The sequence below is a fragment of the Pseudochaenichthys georgianus genome, chromosome 16 (genome assembly GCF_902827115.2).
Source record: "Pseudochaenichthys georgianus chromosome 16, fPseGeo1.2, whole genome shotgun sequence".
NCBI lineage: Eukaryota > Metazoa > Chordata > Actinopteri > Perciformes > Channichthyidae > Pseudochaenichthys > Pseudochaenichthys georgianus.
In genome coordinates, this window is record NC_047518.2 from 44759254 (window position 1) to 44777402 (window position 18149).

General features: G+C 39.7%; 2 long non-coding RNA genes across 2 annotated transcripts; one reads left to right on the plus strand and one right to left on the minus strand.

Moving 5' to 3' along the window:
• Nucleotides 1-10110: 10110 nt before the first annotated feature.
• On the plus strand, nt 10111-14782 carry LOC117460949 (uncharacterized). Its single transcript, XR_011644653.1, has 3 exons — nt 10111-10200; nt 14004-14075; nt 14624-14782. It is a non-coding gene; the product is annotated as an uncharacterized lncRNA (long non-coding RNA).
• LOC139435376 (uncharacterized) lies at nt 12101-13816 on the minus strand. The gene is made up of 3 exons (XR_011644657.1): nt 13071-13816; nt 12621-12676; nt 12101-12508 (listed from the first exon to the last, which is right to left on the minus strand). It is a non-coding gene; the product is annotated as an uncharacterized lncRNA (long non-coding RNA).
• Nucleotides 14783-18149: the final 3367 nt, after the last annotated feature.

The window sequence follows — 18149 nt, forward strand, 5'->3', positions numbered from 1 at the left end:
GACAGACAGACACACACACACACACACACACACACACACACAATCAAGAGAGGGCTTTCTTTCCTGCAGCACCAGTGTTCAATACAAAATAATCTCTAGTGTTCCCCATATATTGTTGTATGTGTAGTAGGGAGAGATTATACTGTGAATATATATTCCGTTTCCAGTTTATTAGGTGCAACTAGCTACTAGTAACACAGTCTAATACAGTGATGCAATACATACTACCCTTATGAAGGTTATACATGTTTTTTCTGTAGAAAGAATGTATGTCAACTGTTATTTTAGAGGCTGAAGTTTCTGGTGCAATGCGAATAGGCGTTTCCTTAAACCCACGTTATGCACAAAACATTAGGTTATTTGATGTGATAGGTCACTGATGTATTTTTCAGCAAACATATTTCTGAGATAGCTAAGGCAATTTGGGATAATAGGTAACGTGTATCTGTTCTTGTCATCAGGTAGAGCGGTCTGAGGATCCAGAAATAGATGACGTCGCAGTCGGACTTCTCCTGATCAGTGCCAGGTCGACAAATGCCACGCTCTTCTGCCCAGAGAAGATCGCTGTTGTCATACAGGGACACAAAGTTATGGAACTCCCCACACTGGCTGAGGCTTTCATTCATCTTTTTGCACTGATCTATGCCCTCAATCTGAGTTACCCGAAAAAGTTGGCAAACACTTTCGACTTCATCCAGAAATTATTGATGGGCCTGGATGAGGGGAACATGAGGCCCAGGGTATTGAGCCTAAAACATGAGCTTCTCACATTGTAGTCATCCTACAATATAACACACACACACCACACTCCCTTGTGGCTGGACGCTGGCGTTGTGCCCCACACACACATACACACACCACACTCCCTTGTGGCTGGACGCTGGCGTGGTGCCACACACACACCACACTCCCTTGTGGCTGGACGCTGGTGTTGTGCCCCACACATACACACACCACACTCCCTTGTGGCTGGACGCTGGCATTGTGCCACACACACACCACACTCCCTTGTGGCTGGACGCTGGCATTGTGCCACACACACACACCACACTCCCTTGTGGCTGGACGCTGGCATTGTGCCCCACACACACCACACTCCCTTGTGGCTGGACACTGGCATTGTGCCCCACACACACCACACTCCCTTGTGGCTGGACGCTGGCATTGTGCCCCACACACACCACACTCCCTTGTGGCTGGACGCTGGCAATGTGCCCCACACACACACACACACACACTCTTTAAATCTGCTCTATGCATTGTAATATGTGTTACTGTTCAAGTTTGTTTGTTTGTAAATGTTAAAAAAGGATGGAAAACATTTTCACATACATGTTGATACCTTACAATACATATTCTACACACGCACACAGTTCTTACATCCTGCACTTTCAATATTTTCATTGAAAAATGTGTTACTGTTCAGCTTCAAGTTGAAGGACTGTTTCCCATACATTATTTTATACTTTAAAAAATATATATCTGGATATTTGTCAAGGCCTTAGCACTGTTTAATTTATTTTGTATTTAAAAGTTAGTTATTTGCTATCATTTATATATATTGTTTGGTAAAGTGTGTCACTTAATAAAACAGTCATTTGCATTTAAATTGTCAGTGTTAAAGTGCTTTTTAATGTTTAGTCAAAATGTTAACTTAGGGATTTTGAGTTACAGTTAACTAAAAATGTCGATGTAATCGGTTTCAACAAACGTTTTAAGTATTGGACATTCCGTTTTGAGTACTACTCAATTGAAAAATTTAATTCATATTGGGGTTTAGAGATAATAAAAATATTTAAGTTAAATCTAGCTGATTTTCATATCTACAAAATAGCTAGTTGAAGAGATGTGAAAATGTTTAAAGTGCCAGTGAAGTGCATGTTTTTGCGCCAAAATGAAATGGCAGTTTCATTCCTTACATATCATTGTGCCTGTTCATGGCTAAAATAATTTTAATTATTGATTAATTAATAATGAAAAATTAAAAAATAATGTTTAATAATAACGGCCGTCTAAGCCTACCGGAAGTTGCAGACGATAGCGGATGTGACGTCACAAGATGGGCCCAGTTGTGATTGTAAACATGGCGGAGACTTTGGAAAGTGATACAAGTGTGAGAGAAATGATTGATTTTGACAGTTTTCGGACAGGATAGATGAGGAAAGTGGCACAGAAGATGGAAGTAACGATGAGGAAGCGCAGGACATCATTGAACCCTACAGATTTGAGCCGTCAGGGACGTCAAGTGGGGAGGATGATGGCGACGACATGGACGAGGGGGAAGACATTGGCCGGCTACAGAACACTGAATGGTTAGCAGGTTAGCAGTGACTGTGCTGTCACTGTCGATTGGAAAATAGGGGGGGGGCTTGGGCTCAGCCTCTGGGAAATAATTAGCTTATGTACATGTCATGTGCTAGAGTATTATTAAACTAGAATGTTCTGGTAATTGAATTAAAACATACGCCAGGGTGACCAGCCCTGTTTTTCTGCAGCTTATGGAAATACTTCCACCTATCAGATAATCAGGGGGCGAGAACAAGAAATTATTTTGATGCGCACATAGTCTAACTTTATTGGATCTTCTGCATAAAATTCAACAATATACAGTTCCAAGTTAAAATGATAAAATCCAGTGACCTTGCAAAATGTAGCAACCTGACAACACTGAAACATCCTGGCATTCCTGCAATCATAATGTTACATCTGTTTTAGGTGTCAGTGCAACAACTGTAACAGCATGGACACTGTAGCCGAGAGTGTGTGCTGTCGGGAAATCCCCGCTGTCACCAGGACCATGGAGGAGGATGGTGTCCACAGCTGCATAATCGACCACCCCGGCTTCCGATCTGGCCGTCTAGACATCTGGGTGCTGCGTATAGCATACTATGGATACAGGCAACATTATGGCCATCTCCAGCAAGAGGGCAATGAGTAAGCCTTACAAACACTATTTACAATAAAGTCTATTACTAGTATCAGTATAGTATATAAATGTATCAGTTTATATGATGTCATGACAACTTTTGCAACTTTATACGTTTGAATATTAGTCTTTTATGATCTGAGTATAAGAAAATGTAACTTTGAAGTTGACCTATTATCATCTATTGTCCTTCATTTGTAGTAGTCTCTTGACAGTAGCTGTCGTCATATCAATGCTATAATGTTTTATCTTGCAGACGCCACCGATACACAGCCTACCGCCAGCTGGTGAGACTTTGCTGGGGTTACCTAGGACGCGACATAAGAGTGCCACTGCCCTCTTGTGCAGTGAACCAAATTCGTCGACAGTTTCCATCCATGGACTATCACGGTTATGAAGAAGGACAGTGACAATACAGTTCTGAAGTGAATGTTTAATACAGTTCCACAGTTGAAGCTGCACAGTGACAGACTATTTGGTCTTGAAACGACTGGCATGTGCCTTGATGGCCTCTGCTCTGTCAGGCTTCTCCATTGCCGAGGACAGAGTGGGAGGCTCCTCCAGCTGTACAGGCCTGTCTGCGCTGGGTTTCTTGCAGAGGTCGACCACCTCTCTCATGAGATCATCCACATAGCCTGCAACAGAATACAAAATTCTGTTAATAATAATAAATGGTGTCTGTCATCAAGCCGAGATCATTCTTTCAATTGGGGTTTTGAACTGAATTAGTTACTAAATCATTAGTACCGGTACATTACCAATCTGGACAATATTATTTTGAGTAATTTGATTTCAAACTCACTGAATGTTGCCTCTACGAGGATCTTCTTCACAACATGACTTGTACTTGGGGTAACGGATTTTGAACCTCTGTTCTCCCGCCTTTGTAGTTGCAGTATGTCTGCTGGCATTCTCATTGTAATGCAGTCCGGCAAGAAGGGTTCTGTTAACATAAACAAAGAAACAGTTTTAAAAATGTGAAAAGAAATATCTCTCTTTTGTAATTATTCCACGTCTATACATGAACAGCTCTATTAAACTTGATATTGATTCAGAAAGTGATTTAGTGTTTTATTTTAGTCCTGGCAATGTGTGTCTTGGAGTTGACTTCATCACAGTTCCTTCCTCCATTTTGCTCCAATGCTCGGTTGACTCTGCCACTTAGTTGCCTGCAGACAGGAGTCACATGTTTGGTGGATCGTAAGTAGTGTTCCAGTGGTTGTCCACACTTGACGGATGTCGACACTGCCGCAAGATGGACAGTGGCACCACTGTAGCAGTTTCCCGAGGCTGGAGCCAAAGACGATGTATTTGGGTTCCTTGTGGCAGATCTCATCCCCAAATGCTTCCCGACTTTCTGACAGATCTGACTTGTCAGAAGAATCAGCCGCTGAGATGAGGCTACTGGGTTCCCAGTCTGAGGAGCCTGATACTGATGGTGGTGCAGCTGGACTGCTGGACGGCGCGTCTTCCAGTTGGTGTTGCTCCAGCTTTGACGCCTGGCTGCTGCTGCTGCTGCTGCTGCTGCTAGAGGCAGCCTGTGGTGGCTGGTCAGGTGTAGCTGGGTCTCTGGTGCCATGGACTTTCAGCTTTCTCTGCCTCGCTGGTACTGATAGACTTGCAGTCAGCATCTCGGGCGTCACCTGGCATGCTGGAAATTAAATGATCAATGGAATACTATATTGTGTTTATATAAAACCACAAATCTATGTTGATCTGTTGCTTACTATTTAGAGTTAACAAACTCAACATTAGAAGGAATATCCCGTACTGTAATACAGTATTATATGACACACTCGCTCATCCTGTCAAACTGTTGTGATTTAATAGTGCAGTACTATTAACCAATCAATAGTGGCATTATCCTTTGACTGTGTCTTTGTGAGTTGTTTCCCAGTCTGTGTCTTGATGCTGGCAGTAGCTGTTGGAGTCCAGTCTGTCTGGCAGGCCTGATCTTGACTCTGTCGTTCCTGCCAGGTGAAAACATAAATGTCATAGTGTGATGTTGTAAAATATTTTCGAGGGGTTAGAAGTTCTAGACAATATTATCATGATAAACATGTACCCTACAGTAATGCTTAGCTAGAGCCAATGCATATGTAAGTCAATATCATGCCTGACTAGCAACTTTCTACACTAATTATATTTAGCAGACTTGTTTGCCGGTTGCATGTTTGGTGTTTGGAACAAGACTAATGCTAAACTTTTTGTTTTACATAACAAGTGTAAGATCTAAGGTGTGCATATTACAAAGAAGGTTTTTTTTCATGTGTCCACTGCGTGTGCCAGTCATGATAACGTGCAAGGTAAAACCAGCCAATGTGCTCATCTAAAACAAAACCTGGGGGCAATCACAAACCTGTTCCGGTGCCATGACGGTCAGTGGCCATCTCCATTGATTCCTCTGTGGAAGCAAAACTGCTACTCTCCACTACTGATTCTGCCAGGAGTTCTTCTACTTTCTGCAAATGTACACAATATGAAATGGATTACAAAATTATTCAAAACAGTATAGGCCTACACCTTGCTCATACCATTTCAACAATAATAATTCAGGAGACTACTAGCCACCGGAATTAAATCCTGATTTAACATCAACAAATTAGGCCTAACAACTTTACCCGCTTTCTCTCTCTCATTGCAAATGCAGATCGAGCCGGTCTTGATGTTGATGTTGAAAGTTGTCCCACAGCTGAAGTCCCAACTCTGGGGAAAACAGTTGGAATTGCTGCCTTCTTCAGGATCAAGGTCCTCTTTGTCGCAATGCCCATCTGCGCTCGTAGTAGAGCACTTTCATCAAAGGAGTCCCTTGTGAAGTGTTCACTGCACAGAACACTGTATTTGGTAGGCTCCCAGTCCTTCCTGGTTCTCTGTACTTGCTTTGCCCAGGCCTTTGACAGATCTGTAGAAACAAAATAATCCAACCATTTATAGTCAAAAGATAAGCTCTCTATTCTATAGGTAATCTATTATGACATCATTAACATGGCCATGGAAGTCAATTTAGTTGAGGACAATATTTTGTCATAGATCTAGACAAGGGTGTAACTTTGGTTAGAGAAGTGGGGGACACACAAAACAATGAAAAATGTTCTCGATTTAATTCCATTTCCTGCCTTTCTACAAATATATTAGGGACTATAGTGTTAACAAATCCAAGAAAAATGTGTAGTGTACATAATGAGTGTGCACACTTATCTAGTATCCTATCCATGTGAACCTGTTTTATTTGTGATGACCTCACACCCTCACCCGGGAAGATGTTTTTCTTTAAATTGAAGTTAAAGGCATCAATCTGGTGCACTTTGAGGGCAACATTAAGAGATTTATGGATACAGCTCTCAACACTCATATGAAACATATATTTCAATAATCAAAAAACATTGGAAGGATTTCTTAACCTATTTTATACAACTAACATAGATGGAAATATTTGTTTACATAGATGACCAAACCAACTGAGATAACTTAGGCTACAGTTTACAATCTAATCACTCAGAGTCCTTTACCTCCCTGAGCTGACGTTATCTCTCTCAGTCCAACAGGAGAGGACTCTCCCTCTTGAAACAGCTAATCTCCGTTAGCTCCGAGCTAGCACTAGATGCTAACAACAACCCTGTAACTCTCTCAGTCTCTCTTTCTCTCTCTCTCGAATCGACCAGTGGCCTTTATTTGTCATGAACAATCAACGAATCTACGAAACAATGACACCAGCCAGACTCACCTTCATCTTTTGGGAACAGAAACATCGCCACTTCGGCAGACTTGACATTACTACAGCCAGCGGCAATGCATCGCTTCCCGTGTGTTTTTCCTCCCTTTTTCTTCACTGTCGCCTCCATTGTCAGGTTTTCTCGATTGGCAATCACTTCCAGTCGACTCCGACACACTTTCCAGTAAAATACTCGCTCAAAAACTTTGATAAATTCGACTTTAAACAGAGAAACAATACACTGTGATGAATGTAAACACTTCGGAGGCGACCATCTCGTGACGTCACGCAGTAGCTCGCAAGCCACGCCCACGAAGGCGGAGGTCAACTGCGGATTTCACGGCAGCAAATTCAAAACTCATCAAATTAGTTGCTATTCCAACATCTTTTGATATGGGTTTCAATGGACAATTTTGGTCATTACTATATGTATTAGCATAACAGATCATGCACAGGCACACACTTCACGGGGTCTTTAAGTTAAAGATACTTGATCTTTATATGTACAGTGTTAACAAAAATTATTAGTTTAAATAACTTAATATATCCATGTTTCTTTAACTTAAAACAATATGTTTGTGTCACTTACAAATTACTAGTAAATAGAACTCAATTGATAAGATTATACTTTAACTTAAAACATTTAAGTTAAGGTACTCAAACATTTTGATGTAATCAGTGTTATGTTTTGCATGGGGCTTTTGTTGTTTTTGTATTTAACTTGTTGTGTGCTCCTTTTACCCCTCACTACTCTGTCTTTCTGTCTCTGCAGGGCTGGTGTGTGACAGGGGGGCGTGGCTGGTTTCTCCTGGCTGCAGATGAGGCACACCTGTCCCCACTCACTTGATTACCTGCTCTTTAAGAGCCTGGCCCTCACCTCACTTCTCTGCCAGAGTATTTTTCATGCTGTCCCGCGGTCCGGAGTGCCTTTCTGCAGCCTGGAGTCTGTTGTAGTTGGTTAAGGAGTTCTTTTTGAGTTTTGGTCGGAAACGTTTTCCCGCAGCTTTGTTTTTGGTTTACTACAGCCAGCCAAGCTCCCGGTCGTCAGTACCTGCCTTGGATTACCTTGTTTATTAAACTTTTTGAAACTTTATTTTTTGTCAGTCTCTGCTTTGGGGTCCCAGTAGTATCTAAACGTCACAATCAGTTTCAAAAAAACGTTTGAGTTCTAATAACTTGTCAGGTTTTACAGTGTGTGGTCGCTCGCTGCCATCAGTGTGTGAATAAGAAGTAAAACATATAAGGCTGCTGTTATTTTGCAGCTTAAAGAATGAATGAGAAAGTTGATTGGTATTCACACAGATACTATTTAAGGGAAACTTCTGTGTAGCAATGCAGTGGGAGTCACCGACTCAGGAAGGAGACACGGTAGAGCAGGAGCTTTGATGTCAAACACTGGAGGTTTATTTGGAGTTACGGCCGGAGCATTCACATCACAAGTCACAGCAGTCACGGTGAGACTGCACGGGTGGGTTGCCACGTCAATTCTGGAGACACAGATAGATCTCTCGCTAGCCCATTTAACTGGTTTCACAGAGTAATCAACATATTTTGATAAGATAGTTTAACCAGTTGGGCACACTGAGTCACCTGCGTCCGTCACTTATGGCCTCGAAGATGTCATACCTTGGAGTCCACAAACAACAAAGAAGGAAGTGTCCCAGTGCACCCACAACAACAGACCATCTGTGACCGAGTGTCGACCGGTCACAGAAAGGGAACAATAACATTATGGCTCAAGCAGCCTATGTCCTTAAAGGAGATAAACAAACGTAAGGGTTGGTCCTGTACGTCATATCTAGGAGTCTAGGTCAATAATTTCCCTAACACTATTCAATCACTTTCATTTCTACGATATTCTACGCATCCTTTGTTTGCGGGACAGTATCAAACCTAAACGCAGTTCTTCAGCAAAACATTTAAATCTGTTCAACTGTCACACGAAGCAAAACATGTACGTTTTATCGGTTTATTTTAACAATGTGATCGCATGATTCCTTCAGGTATTATTGCAAATCTGCTGTAAGCTAGCTAACCTTGTCCTTTCAGACATACTGACAAAACACATATGAAATAGACGAACTAATGTTGCCCAACTGTCATTATACTGTTATACTGTATATCTTTATAATATTGACACGTTATAGCGTTTCAGTTTTATTCTAAGCTTCTTGCTATGAGCCAGACTACAAAGCCCTCACAGACAGCGTCCAGTCGCAGCCATCACACTGACTTCAGTTAGTAACAGGACTGTTTTGCCCTTTGGCATTGTGAAAAGTGATGCTGCATATTTTGGAACTCACTGCACTTAGCTCTATGCACGGATAAAGAAAGTTGTTTGTTAAGAATTGTGTTAAAATAACTAGTTTTAATGTTAATGTTGCACTTGCATAAAGCTTAATTGGATAAGCCTCACAGTTAAAATGGCACTTTGTTATCTGCTCACAGCAAGATGTTGTATTTGTCTTTGTTGTTGTTGCTGTCAACAAGAACATTTACTAATTCACTCAAACAAATGGGAAATAAGCTACATACATTTATATTTAGGATTGTAATAAAGGAATTAATGAAACTTAAAATGATAGGTATGATGTAAATATATAAATGTATCCTTTTTGACATGTTAGTTTGTGTTCTTGGTTTAATCAAATTGGAAGTTGCACCAAATGATTTTATAAAAGGCCTCAAATTGGAAGTAGTCTGGGCCGTCTTTTCACTCAATTCTGTGATAGTTACAGTAGATATAAAATAACGTATAAACATTATATATAAGATAAGAGATGGACTTTTATTAATCCCCGTGGGGAAATTGTTTCTCTGCATTTGACCCATCCTAGTGTTAGGAGCAGTGTGCTGCCATTTTGAACGGCGCCCATTATTCATGTTGCCAGAGGTGAGGAGAGGAAGAGATGAAGAGGATGAAGAGGATGAAGTGATGAAGTGATGAGGTGATGAAGAGCATGTAAATATTGAGAGGACCTTCAGTCTTTATCTTATTTATTTAACCATGAGGCAGCTCAGCCCACACTAAACATATAAACAACCTCAAATAAACCTCATTAATAAACTAAATTAAACCTTATTAATAAACCTTAAATAAACTCAAATAAACCTCATTAATAAACTAAAATAAACCTTATTAATAAACTTAAATAAACCTTAATAAACTCAAATAAACCTTATTAATAAACTTAAATAAACCTTAATAAACTTAAATAAACCTTATTAATAAACTAAAATAAACCTTATTAATAAACTTAAATAAACCTTAATAAACTTAAATAAACCTTATTAATAAACTAAAATAAACCTTATTAGAATATCAAATAATAACCAATGTGTGTTTCTTTACATTTATATGTATTTATTTTAAAGTCTCTGTTTTGACGGCCTGACCGGTGAAGGTCTGATGACGTCACTCCAACGCTATATAATGGGCACCCTGCCTGCACGCGGTCTGACAGGCTCCTGCTGAGGAAGACCACAATATGATGAAGAAGATTACAATGATGATGATGGTAATTATGGTCTCTACTGCTCCTCTTCCTCCTTCACTCCTCAGGTGAGATTTAAATATTAACTTCTCAGATAAAGTTAAATAAACTCTATCGTCTTGAGCTCTATCATTAATATATTTATTAATGTCATTTGTATGATATAAGTGCCATTTACATATGTATGTAACATTTGTTACAGTATGTGAATTTTGTAAACGTTATGCAGTCTTTGGCTCGTTTCTTGCTTTAACAATGTACATTTCCCCTCTGTGGGACTAATAAAGGTATTCTGATTCCGATTCATTTATATATATATATTAGGGCTGTCAAACGATTAAAATTTTTAATCAGATTAAGCACAGCTTAAAAATTAATTAATCATGATTAATCACCATTCGAACTATGTCCAAAATATGCCATTTATTTATGTATATTGTTGGGAATGGAAAGATAAATGAAAGCAGGCGGATATATCCATTTAACATACAGAATCTATGTTTATTATAAAAATGTTCTGCATGTCAAAATGAAAGACAACCCACACACCTATCAATCATCAAACCGTGGGGTCTTAATTCATTACGTGTTGATTTCTATCAACGGGGGAGTACTTCAGGAAAGTCGACAGAGGGGGGGGCTAGTGGAGTACTTCGTGACCACAGAGTGTGAACGTTGTGATCAGCTGTTTTAGCGCAGTTCTCCAGTGAAGGGGGGAGTCTCCCTCCGCAGCCGGTTGGCGTAGTTTTGGCACAGTTCCGTTGTACAGACCGACGTTAACAGCAGCCCTGTCTGTGCACACGGAGACCGACTCTGTCGTACGGTGATCTAACCGCCTTCTGGAAAAGCTTCACAAGTACGTCGGTACGCAAATGCGCTTTGTGACACAAGTGACGGTACGCATTTCAGATGACGCACATAACCTGCGTACCAGTTATGTGCACCCCTGTACCAGAGCCATATTATTACTATTATATGGCTCTGCCCTGTACTACAGCAAAAGTATTCTCCGTCGGGACTTCCTGCAACAACACCACGCCGTTATCAAAGATGTTCTATTGAGAAGACGATCACTACGTGACAAACGTTTTCAAAACCGTGGCTACTGAAATCAATCTTACTAACTGCTGTCTGTGCAATTTACTCCGCGCGAGTTGGCAGACTTTATTTTGCTTACTTTAACATCATTTTTCATGGTGGGGCTAAGCCATTTCTTGGTATGGGTGTAGCCTACCCCAGCCATACCCTGGCGCTGCCACTGGTGGCACGTATGGGGCGGGCCAGAGCTATTTAATAGAAGAGTTACGACACCGGAAGTCCAAAAACGGTTATCATCACGTGGTTCATGTAGACGAGGGATCGTTCCCCGGAAGTTCATGGCGGGCAATGTGAATGCATTGATAACAGGAGATAGAACTACGATTTCTGTTAATTATTAGTGAATAAAGGTTTTGATTTGCAATATGTATACAACAAATCGATATGTGTATGTATTTACATCAATATGTTTTCAAAAATAAAATCGAATTTGCTAATATTAAGTGATAATATTAGGATTAGTGTGAACAACTAGTTTACATGTTACTAACAGTGCCTTGGTTAAAGAGCCTGTTGCTGTTTATTTATAGCTTTGAATTCTTTAACACCAATATTATCTTCTTAAACTTGTATGGTAGTCAGGAGGATCACTTTCTAATGTTTATTGATACATTTAGAGGGAGGGGATCTAAAGTAATGCTTTAAAATTAAGATTGGATTCATTTCTACCATTTTCTTAAATTCATGGTAGTTTCAGTAATCCCATGGTAATTGAGGACACGAGTTATCTAAATGACTAATGTCGTCTTTATGGCTTCAGAAAGGACAGGAGACCGACAGGATATGATGATGATGATAATGATGTTAAATGTGTTGCTTTAGGAACATCCATTGCAAATACATGGAATTCAATAAACATTGAATAGCATATCATGCAGTTTGTCGGTGCCTTTTCCTCCGTGTTGTCCTGGTTTGCTGTGCTGCCTCCTAGTCGCCACCATGGTTTGATGTGCTGCCTGGGGATGCTCAAATCGCTCAGAGAAAGGAGTACGAATGTACGGCTTCCCCACTGACACAGAGCGGAGGAAAAAATGGCTGGCTCAAGTCAGCAGGAGCAATTTCACGACCAACAGCAACAAAATATGTGATTTATATACAAACACTGCATTTGCACTTTTTCACAAAACGAAAACCACACCATTGGGAAAGCTTCATGTTTTGTTTAATACAAAAAAACAGGGAAAGGCTTGAAAAACACTGAGAGTTGAGACTCAGGGTGCAGGTGAGGGTCTCAGTGCAGGTATTCAGGCTCCATTGAACCCCCCTCTGGTTCTTGTGCTGAGAGAGGGAGCAACAGACAGGAGAAAGGGTTATACACACCTATATAGCACACCTATTGCCTTGGGGAGATAACGTGTTTACTTATATAAAACAGTAGTATTAAACGTACCTTGTGTTTTCACTCTCACTTAAGTCCCTCTCCCTTTGCCACCAATCCAGAATCAGCTGGGCTGCAACATTATACAGACAGGTAATAATCAACAGAATCACAAGGACACAATATGGCTCTGCTAAAAACACTCACTCTTACACGCACCAAAGTTATATTTATCTAATATTTAACTCCCTCCACCCCCGCATACAATCCCGTTTAGAAGCCCCTCTTCTCTAATTCAACATGTTGGACGAAATGACATAGAGAGAACGGAATTTACAATTAAAAGGCTGTTCAACGTGTGTTGCTAACTTGCTTCGGTATGCTAGCTTAATCTGTTATCTGTAAACGTTCCCTAAATCTACTAATTTAGGGATAATCCACTGACATCCTTTAATACACATGTTCATTTGAATCAGATGTACTGATAATATCCGCAATATACATCTTTAAACTTCTTCTTACCTTTAAAAGTCCGTCACGAACGGTCTATTATGCTGCAACTCCACAGCTCTGCCAGCCTTGGCGCTAACTTCCGGGGAACGATTGAGAGGCTCCACGATCCGCCATTGCTGTAAAAAAGTGGTCCATTGGAGTGAACGGAGATGTCGTAACTCTTCTATTAAATGGCTCTGGGGCGGGCCATTCTGCACATGCGTTAAATGCGTTAAATATTTTAACGCAATTAATTCAAAAAATTAATTACCGCCGTTAACGCGATAATTTTGACAGCACTAATATATATATATATATACATATTGTGGGGCAAACTTCTGAAGCAATTGGAGTCAGGACTCAGAGAGACACGAGGAGAGCTGGAGCTTTGATTTCAAACACTGACGGTTTATTTGGAGCTTCGGCCGGAGAATTCACGGGCCACGGTCTGACCACACGGTTGAGATGCCTCAATCAATTCTGAAGAAACCTTCCTCTCGTATGATGTTTTATAGTTTCGCTAAGGGTAATCATCATTCTTCATTAGATAGACTTAACAGCTGAGGACACTGAATCACATGTTGTCGCTTATGGCTCGGGTAATCTACACCACGAGAAGGAAGTGTTCCAGGTGTCCCACAACAATGACTATCTCTGACCGACAGTTGCCCAGTCATAAACTGGTAACAACAACAAAATGCTTGGGGCATCTGCGACAGAGGGCGAAAGGTAAACATCTATGGAAATTATTTCCTGACACATATATATATATATATATATATATGTGTGTCAGGAAAATAATAATAATATATATATATATACATATATATATATATATATTATTATTATTATTATTATTAGTTTAAAGCTGTTTGCAGACCTGAACAGCAGTCTGGAAGAATAATCACAATTAAAAATAATAATAAAAACAGGATATATAATTAGATTTCTTTCCGGACGCAGGTGTGATGGGAACAGCACGGAGACGTTGTGCCTGCAGAACATAACCAAGGAAATAAACTCCACAACGTCAAGGTGAATATATATTAATCATTATTAATAATAATAATATAATCAAACTAAAATAATAGTTTAAATAGCACATGAATTATAATAATGTTTAATAATAATAATAATAATAATAATCAGCTGTAGCCTATATATATAATAATAATACAATTATTATTATTATTATTATTATTAGTATAGCTGATTATTATTATTACTATTATTATTATTATAATAATAATAATAATGTCCAATATGTCTCACTGCTCACCTGACTCTCGCCTGTCTCACCTGTCTCTTACATGTCTCTCACCTGTCTCACCTGTCTCTTACATGTCTCTCACCTGTCTCACCTGTCTCTCAATCAATCAATCAATCAATCAATCAATCAATGTTTATTTATATAGCCCAATATCACAAATGTTACATTTGTCTCAGTGGTCTTCACATCTTTCTCTCACCTGTCTCTCACCTGTCTCTCACCTGTCTCTCACCTGTCTCTCCCAAGTAGGAGGTTCTATGCACAATGTGTCCTCTCCACCTGTCTCACTGCTAACCTGGGCTCCTCTCTGCAGCGTGGGGATGAGATGGCGGGGAGGGAAGCCTCTGACCCCTTCGGACCGGGCAGGAAGTGACATCATTAGCTTCATTATTATTGTTAGCAATAAGTGACGCTCTCAAGCTCTGTGATTTGCTATTTGTTTAATCGGTCAATAAAGTTTTATTTAACCCTCTCTCAATTAATTCATATACAATAAGAAACTGACCTGTGTTGACATTAATAATGTAAATAAATCAAATAATTCAATAATAATAAAAACAATACAAACATAATAATAGTAAAATAATAATAATAATAATAAAACACACCTTCACGATAAAATAAACACCGCAAATACAATTGAACTAATGTCGTTATTTTTCTATTTTGTATTTCTTTTGTATTTATTCTGCCAAATATCACAAAACACACAGTTTCTGAAGTTTCTCTGAGCCACGGCTGCGCGGATCCACTTCCGCTTTGTTCACTTTAACTTTAACTAAAGTATTCATTTATTTTCGTTTGTTTGTTGTTTGTTGTGACTGCGGCTGCAGCGCCACAGAGAATACAAAGGTGAGCACACACACCCACACAGAGACACACACGTTTTGTTTGTTGGTCTATAAATGAACTGACTCGTGCTCCGTGCTAAACTCTTAGCCATCTTTATTATTCTGTGTGACCGGCGAAGCCACACACAGTCTAGAATTCATCATACTTATTAGTGCGAATGCTGTGCAGTGTCTAAGGGAAGACACTTCAAATCCTTGGTTAAGCCCGGCAGCCCCCCAGTACCGGGGGCTGCCAGGCTTTCACAAAACTGTGTCTCAGGGCTTCTTAACATTTAACAACCAATTAATGTGTCATACCCACTTAACGGGAAGAAACTCAGCTAACTGACGATATGAATCATTTTTACCAAAACAAAACAGAAGTCTCACAAGAAGCGTCTAAATTAGCCCTGAGCGAGAAAATGCTAACACACTTAGAACAGATTTCACGGTAGAAATACTTTATTCCTTATCGGATTTGCACAAAGAAGATATCAAATAGCAAGCTGAGATTCCACAGATTCTAGATATATAAGTATCATCACTGAGCGATCAAAACTCACGACAGGGGAAGCTAACCCAGACAACACACGACGTAGCTTTATGGAGCAAAAACGCTAAATAGTCTTACCTTTGCTGTTTTTCTGATCAAAAGTTGTGTTCAATGGCATTAAAACGCATAACACGCTGCTGAAGGTTAATCCATTGGTTCATCCATTGGTTCATCCATTGGTTAATCCATTGGTTCATCCATTGGTTCATCCATTGGTTCATCCATTGGTTAACCAAATGTGTCTGTGTCACTTTGAAATGATTACTGACATGGGCGGTTCTAGGGGGGCAGGGGGGGGGGGCAGTGCCCCCTAACACTGGCCTCTGACCCCCCTGTGGCCCCCCTAAAAATGAAAAGTGAAAAAAATGAAAAAATGATGATTTATTACCAGTGTTGGGCTAGTTACTTTTAAAAAGTAACTAGTAATAGTTATAGTTACTGCTCTCAAAAAAAGTAACAAGTTACTTCACTTTTAAAATAATAACAATAAAAATACAAGTGTTTGTGTTGTTCTGTGGCACAGTAAGAGAAAAGACAACTCCCCATCATTGTAGCATAATGGAAACATTAACATTATGGATAGATTACCGGCCCTCAAGCGAGTACTGCAAGACATAGCCCAAGAACGCAATGGTGAGAGATCTATTGAGGCACGTGGTCTGCTGGCACAGTTGGATCTAGAATTCATTGTGCATCTTGTAACACTCCGTAAAGTGTTTGCAGAAACAACATTTCTCTCTACAGTCTTCATCCCTTGACCTTTCAAAGGCTGTGGATTTAGTTGGATCTTTAGTTCAGACATTGAATGACTTCAGGCAGGAGTCATTTTTTGATAACTTGTGGGATGAAGTGTTGAACATTTCTGAGCAATGTGATACTGCAATACAGCCAGCAGCAAAACGACAAAAACGACTGAGCTCTAAACTTGCTGAAAGCTTCGTACTGACTACTGTTGGACAGAGGAGACAGAACAGAAACACGGGTTTCGTACAGCCTTTTTCTACCCTGTCATTGATCAGATGCTCAATGAGCTTAATAGACGGTTTTCAAACACAAACTGTGACATGATGAATAGCATCCAAGCTCTTAACCCCAAAAGTAATGCATTTCTGAAGGAGACAACTCTGTTTTCATTTGCTCAGTTGTATGATGCAAATATTGAGGACTTGGGGAATGAGCTACATCAGTAGATAGGGAAATAAAGACTGGGATGCAGAGACCTGATAGTACAGTGGAGCTTGTTCAGTTCATTGAGCCTTATAAAGAAGTGTTTTTTGAGCTCTTCAGACTCTGCAAAATAGCAGTCGCAATCCCAGTCAGTTCTGCTTCCTGTGAGCGTAGTTTTTCTACATTGAAGCTGGTCAAAACTTTTCTCAGATCCACCATAACTGATGAGAGACTGAGCAATCTGGGTCTGCTTAGTATTGAGTCAAGGAGGTCAAAGGCTTTGAATCTTGACTTATTTGTTGATCGGTTTGCCAAAATCACAAAGACCGCAGGATTTTGTTGCTGTAATGTGACATTTTGGGAAGGAAACTACAGCCTGGGATGCAGACACCCTTATGTAAAGTAGAGATGTAACTGTTCATTGCCTTTATTTTTATATGTAAATCTGTGTGTTTTCCAGATATCACGTTTATTAGAAATGTGACGGAATAGACGAAACTGATTAGTGCGCGTGCAGAACAGGTGTGCATTCTGTATTCAGTCTTCATGTTTGTTAAATAGCCTAGCTCATGGGAAATAATACATCTGAAATCTATGTTTTCTATATCCATGTATTTTATTTCATTTAAAGTCAACATTTAAGATTTGTAGACTTTTACATTAAATCCTTTTCTGTGGATTTAAAAATGTATATGTTCTGGTACTCTTGTAAACTTGTTGATCGGTTTGCCAAAAACCGCAAGATTTTGTTGCTGTAATGTGAGATTTTGGGAAGGAAACAACAGCCTGGGATGCAGACACCCTTATGTAAAGTAGAGATGTAACTGTTCATTGCCTTTATTTTTATATAAATATGGTGTTAGTGCAAAAATTGTACTATAACTTAAGCTGAAGCTAACAGTAATAACTATAAGATCTATCTGAAATAAGTGTACTGAAACAAATACCAATAACTGTATTGCATTGTTTTCTTATGCGCAATTACTTCATACTGTCTAGTTCTCTTTTTCGTCCTGCATTTATTGTGGCCCCCTCAGAAAATAACTGGCCCCCCAGTGGCCCCCCCAGTCAAATTGGTCTAGAACCGCCAATGATTACTGATAATCAATTGTCATATGTATGAGTTTTCATATGGTACTATCTATCAATTACACCTTTTTATCCTGTGGTAGTTTCCCTGTGCCAACACATTATTTGATATACATAGTGGACAGTAGATGGCGCTCAACCACCAGAAATTCTAGCTTTGAAGATAAAAAAGGATCAGTAACAATAGTCATGCAACATGG